The sequence below is a fragment of the Eschrichtius robustus genome, chromosome X (genome assembly GCF_028021215.1).
Source record: "Eschrichtius robustus isolate mEscRob2 chromosome X, mEscRob2.pri, whole genome shotgun sequence".
In the NCBI taxonomy this organism is placed as follows: Eukaryota; Metazoa; Chordata; class Mammalia; order Artiodactyla; family Eschrichtiidae; genus Eschrichtius; species Eschrichtius robustus.
Window position 1 is genome coordinate 19,253,228 of NC_090845.1, and position 6,633 is coordinate 19,259,860.

Here is a 6,633-nt window from a genome sequence, read left to right on the forward strand (position 1 = left end):
AGATAGGTTCATGGTATGAAACAGATATTCTTTAAAAATGAATATAATATGTCCATTTTTTCTTTTTTGTTGGATTGGCATGGGGGAAAAATAATAAAGGAGCTAGACTCACGGGGGAACTAGATTGGCTTTCAGCAAATATTTTTCTTGTGATAGAGGTTAAAAACAGCATTGGTAGATAGACACTAAGAATCCTACTCAACCCCCGCTCTCCGACTCTTATATAATGCTTTCAAAGTCTCTGTATACTGTGTAAGATTAAAAATGATGATACTACTACTGTTAGAACACAGTTTGGGGTAAATAGAATTAGAGGGTTTTCTTTTTTTTAATTAATTTTTGTTTATGGCTGCGTTGGGTCTTTGTTGCTGCGCACGGGCTTTCTCTAGTTGTGGCGAGCAGGGGCTACTCTTCGTTGCGGTGCGCGGGCTTCTCATTGCGGTGGCTTCTCTTGTTGTAGAGCACGGGCTCTAGGCGCCGTGGGCTTCAGTAGTTGTGGCTCACGGTCTCTAGAGCACAGGCTTAGTAGTTGTAGCACACGGGCTTAGTTGCTCCGAGGCATGTGGGATCTTCCTGGACCAGGGATCGAACCCGTGTCGCCTGCATTGCAGGCAGATTCTTTACCACTGCGCCACCAGGGAAGTCCCAGGGTTTTCTTTTTTTTTCCACTTTAGAAAAGAAAGCAAGTGTATCTGCTGTCTAGCTATGGTATTGTTAATATGTGGCATAACTTTATACTTGAAGACTAGCTTGAGGCTGAGGCTAAATCTGCTGATGAATTTCATGACACACAGGTAGGTCCTGCCAAGAGCTGAGAGTTAGGAATGAGATGGATCAGGTTGGGCCAGGCCGTGGAAGACACATTCAGGAGAGACTAGGGGATGCGGTATGGGAGGAAGAAGGGAATGGAAAGAAATTTTTTATTCTGGGTGATAGTGGTGAATTCTGAGCACAATCATTACTTTCTAGTAGAGAAAGGATGCCTGGTTTTTTTGAACATCTTTGTAACTGTTAAAAGCATGCAAACTGAACTCGATAACTAAAAACAACCTCTACTTTTGCTGCATTTTAAGGAAATGTTATAAGATCCAAGCACTGTTACGTTACTTTAATGGGTGTAGTGTTATTTACTGTTGTAGTCTCCTTTATATTCTAAAATAGAATATACTGTAATATATAGCTGCTTTTTAATTAAAGACAAGACAAATGTGGCTGTAGTTTAAATTCTAGTCAACACATCAGCAGATGTCAAGAACTCGTTTATTAAAAAAAGTAATGCTGCCCTCTCCTGAAAATGTGATTGGATATTTTAAAAATGTGATTAATGGTGATTGGTCCACCTGGGCTGGAGGAAGGCTGGGCTGACAGTGTTGCTACTAAAGCGACAGAAGACTGTGCTGCGCCTTCCTGTGCCGTTGACTAGACACCTTCTTGCTTAACTACTGCTGACATCAGAGTTTACATTTGTCTCAGTAGATTGATCAGTTTTATTCTGTTCCCATGACTTCTGGGATAGGGTGGAGGGTGAAGGGTGTGTGTGTGTGTGTGTGTGTGTTTGTGTGTGTGTGAGTGAGGGTGAGAGTGAAGGTTATGTGTGTGTGTGATGTATCGTTGGCCTGTACCCAAGACTCTAGAGCAGTATTATTCAAAGTGTGGTGCTTCAACCAGCTCTTTGTGTTCTAAGCACATTGTTTCGTTTGCTTCAGCTGAAGTGTTTTGTTCGCAGCAAGCCTTCGTCAGTGAACGAAGCATTACGTCGGTCTCCACTGCAGGGCGCGCTCCTCACCCAGTCTTGGAACAGCACCGTGAGTAGCACTGTTCTCGAGGCCAGCTTGGCAGCATTATTTGATTTGAGCTGCTACGTGGCCTTGAAATAACACTTAACCTTCTGTATCACCCTGTTGCTGAGTGTCTTTGTACCACATAATCTTTTACGGTGCTGTGCTTTGGGTTAATACACAACTTTCCTTTACATTCTCTTGCTTTTAAAATAGCTTTGTGAATTATGATTATCACTGAGTAGGCCAACAGTCAAAATTTGAAATATGCCCAAGGGTCCTGTGGCTAGTAGCAGTCTGAATTTAGGTTCCAGCCTTCTGAATTTGCTGTCGGAAAGCTCACATTAGGGGTTCTTTCTCAACCTTTTTGGCACCATGAAGTCTGGCAACCTGGTGAAACCTGTGAGCCCCTCCTCAGAAGCATGTTTTCTAATACATAAAGTAGATATGATTACAAGGAGACAGGTTACAATGTTTTTCAAAGACGTCTGATTTAATATTTGTGCTTTAATAACTTGTTACATAGCTGGATCTAGTTGTGGGTCAAATATTGTAATTTTGAAGCATAATGAGCACAAATAGAAGATCTGCAGCAACTGAAATGTGCTAAGAACGCATCTGACTTCTCTTGTTGACAAAGTCATAGGTACTGTCTGTGCTAACATGGATTGTGACCTATGCTCATGCTTAAAGGACATGCTAGATTTCAGTTAGAGGTTAGTGAAAATAAAGATAGAAAGGTTTTCCCATCCAAGTTCAGAGCCACAAAGAATTCTGTCCATAGATGCCAGGTTAAGAACCCCTGACCCACATTTTTTGCTTCCATTGTTTCATTGTATTTAGGTGGTGGGGAAGGGTAGCTGGGTCCCTTCACCCTGCTGTCACAACATCAAATCAGTACTGGCAGATCAGTTCTCCTCGGCCAGAACCATTTAAAATCTCAATTACCTAGTGCAGTTGTTCCACTGATTTCTGCTTTACTCATTATTTCAAAAATGAGAAGTAGAACACGGGAAGAAACAGCCCAGTGCTTTTGGAAGGCTATTTGAATACTCTTGGATGTGATTTCCCTGGGAAATCAGATGATAAATGTGACTGGACAGGTGTGCTTATCTCCTGTATCTAGGGGTCCCAGCCACGGTTCATTAATGCAGACCACATCCTGGGGCAATGACCAGTCACGTGGTGGTCATTTCAATGAGTGATTCCTTTCAGATGAATGGGTCCCTCTTTGGGCAACTTTGCAGGGAATGTAACAGAATAAATGAGTCAGGGGTTCTCCCGGGTAAAGTAAGCTTAACAAGCCAGATCTGTTTTGATAGCCCTCCAGTATCCAGAGAGAGGACTGGGGGGCGGGGGTTGCCCTACCCCATGGGGCCTAGAGATGAAGGCCCAAGATTGTAAAGATGGGCAAGGGGCAGTTCTCTGTAGATACGGGCTTTGACACTGGAGTTGACTTGTTAGAGATCATTCCTGGTTCTGCCTATTAGGCAATCCTTTTTTCTTGTTTTAGGGCTAAAATAGTCTTACATATCGGTTGATGATTATGTTGGTGACTTAGGTTCTCAGTAAGTGATTCTGACAGCTCTAAGTTTGTTTCAGAGAGATGGAAATGCTCCTTGGATGACATTCCGTGTCCTCTACTTTCTAGACAACTCTGCCTTTGCCTGCTTTCAGTTGTCTGAGTTAAATTTGATACATGAAATTACCCCTCTGTCCTTCCTCCCAGGGCTAAGGGGGAGCTTCTGTCAACATATCCTGTGCATTCATTGCATGGTCCCTTCACACTCAGTGATTCCGTTTTTTCTCCTCAGTCTTATTCAACAGTCGTCATCCTTTATCTATTGTCCGCATACATTTAAATGTTTAATGTCTGAAGAGACGGTGAGTCCTGGTGGAAAGAACACGCCTGAGTGTGGTTTCTGACCCTGCCAGGTAAGGGTTGGAGGCATTTAACTGAAGCATGGTGGGGGCAGTTGACAGACGGCTAGAATATAAGCTCCAAGGCCGTCACCGGGTACCTCTTGCTCAGCTTGTCTAATGTTTTGTGCATGAAGTTAAAGTGCAGAGTAAAAGGGAACTCTTAGAATTGCATTTTCCAAGTGGAACGTACAAGAAAAGGCTGGTGTGAAGAAGTTGACAGAGGGTTGGGCATGTTCAAGAAGAAAAGCAGCCCGTGATGGTAAAGGGAGAAGTCCCCCCACCTTCACGTGCTGAAGGAGGAAGAATGTCCAGCCTGCCCTAGCAGGGTGCAGTCTCAGTGCGGGTGAAAGCGCTGTGTTGGTGAAGGGTCCTTTCACCAGGGCTTGCGTCTTTTGGTTTCCTTCTTGGTGCCCCCAAAGACTGAAGAGGAGCAGAAACTCAGAAAGGTGTAGAGCAAGCACTCAGACCAGAAAACCGGAACGACGTATAGGATCTGCGGCCGTTTGGGTGTCAGCCATTGCTGTGAGTCTTCCTTTCCTGTTTGTTTGCGCTCCACCGTTTATCGCCCTTGAACGTCTCTGCCCTTGGTGACTCCCTACCCATTGGATGAAATTCTTACTCCAGGCCTCCACTTCGGTCTGGGTCAGCCTACAGGGGACTGTCGCTCGGGTTTCGGTGGAGACCAGGCAGCAAGGCCACGCACGAGACCCTGATCCTGGCCACTTGCGCTTAGTTTGAGCCTGACCCTTGGCTCCCACTGGATAAATCCAGAAGTGTTTATGTCTTAAAATAATTAAGCAGAATGATAAATTATAAACCATCAGAAAAAATTGGAAGTCATGAGGGTATATGGAAAATATACAAGTAAGTGGAGGACACAAATATAGATGAGACACTATAGAAAGCTGGGTGTCAGCTAGTTAAGGGGGAGGGAGTGCTGGAGTTGAAAACAGCATTGTGTAATCATCATAATGACTGAATTAGGCAAGAATCATCCCCTGATGTCAAATCTGTGGGAAAATTTTGACAAGGAGCATATTTATGTGGCTTTAAAGTGTCTCCCACAGATTGCTTATGAGTTGTGTATCAGTTTCCTATTACCACTTGAACAAACTACTGAGAACTTAGTTCCTTGAAATAACACAAATGTTTCAGGTCAGAAGTCTGAAATGAGTCTTACAGGGCTCGGATCTGGGCACTGGCAGGGCTGGTTCCCTCTGGAGGCTCTAGGGGAGAATCCGTTTCCTGCCTTCTCTAGTTTCTAGAGGCCACCTGCGTTCTCTGGCTTCTGGGCCCTTCAGTCTCAAAGTCAGCAGCACAGCACCTTCAAATCTCTCTGCTTCCATAGTCACATTACCTTCTCTTTCTGACTCCTGCTTCATCCCTGTCGTAAGGCCCTACTGGGATTACATTGGGCCCATCTGGATGATCCACGATACTCTTCCCCAGTTGAAGCTCAACCACAGCTGCAAAGTCCCTTTTGCGATATAAGGTAACATAAGTTTCTTGGATTAGGATGTTGACATCCATAGGGGGTGATTATTCAGCTTACCACACGTTGCTAGAGAAAATAACTTTTTAGTGGAGAAACTGAACAACACTTCGGCTGGGTGATCAAAATCAACAAGGGGCAGGTGGACAATCCTATGCTTCCAGTGTTGTGAGAAGGGTCCGTCATCACCTATGCAGCATTAGGCTAAGAATGCATTACCTGAAGCTGATCTTTTTTTTTTTTTTTTTCCAATTCACGAATCAGTTGGTTTATTGTACACAATTAGCACACAACACAGGTTAGTCAAAGTAGGGAAAAGAGGGTAACGAACCAACCCAAGGAGAGTCCACAGGAGGCTTCTCAGCGCAAGCAGTGGTCTCCGGTCTGGCAACAGGTGCCTGGATCTAACCTCTAGGAAACATTACATCCCAAATGAGAAATGTTCTATTTTCAAAAGGCCTGTATTCTTTAAAAGTATCAATGTCAAAAAAGAGAAAAGGCCGTGAAAAGCTTTCCAGATTAAAGGAGGCTAAAGAGATAAGGCAAATAAATGCGTTATTTGACCCGACACTGGATCCCGTGTTGGAGGAAAAATCCTGTAAAATTGCATCAATTGACAAATTGGTATACGAATGGTAGTTTTGATAAAGTATTGTATCTGTATTAACTTGATGAGTTCTAATTGTAACTTTCCTCTAAGTTTGAAAGTATTTCCAAGTAAAACATTAAACATTAAGAAAAAAAAAAGGAATTCTGTTGACACAGTTGGTCTCCTGTCTGCCTGAGGGATGTGACAGCAAAATTTTTGGACGCAGAATCAGAAACCTCAGAGGAACCAGGCTTAAGGGGCCTGTCTAGCACCCAAATAAGCATGTGCTGCTTTTAAGATCTAGCACAGGAGACGGTGAAATGTGATGTTCGTGAGGCAGCAGAAGTTCTAGTGGCTAAATTACGTCTTTTAGGCTTTCTGACTGCTACACAAAGAAGAAAACGTACCTGTGAGGGCTCCCTCAGGAGATCACGAAGACCGAGGGGAGCGGTTCTCTGCCCGGGATGTCTGCTGCGGTGGAGCTAAATGCAGATGCCAGCAAGACTCAGAGGAGGGCGCACCACTGGGCTCTGGGTCTGCACTCGGGTTCTTGGGGCTCCCACTGGCTTAGAGACAGAAGGCCCCCGGCAAAGATCTTGCTTCAAAGACCCCACTGTTTCTTTGCTGTTAGATGTTTCTTCCTGAGCTTCTGCTAATACACTGCAGGGCATGAGGGGTTTGATTTTTTTTTTTTTCTTTCCCCACGTACGTGGCAGAAGAGAGGAATGGAGAGCGAGAGGGGGACTGAAGTCTTCTTTTTACTTAAGGCAAAACCGGTTTTTAAAAATTTTACATTTGAAAATAGGGTCACATTAAAAAGCTATTCAGGGACTTCCCTGGTGGCCCAGTGG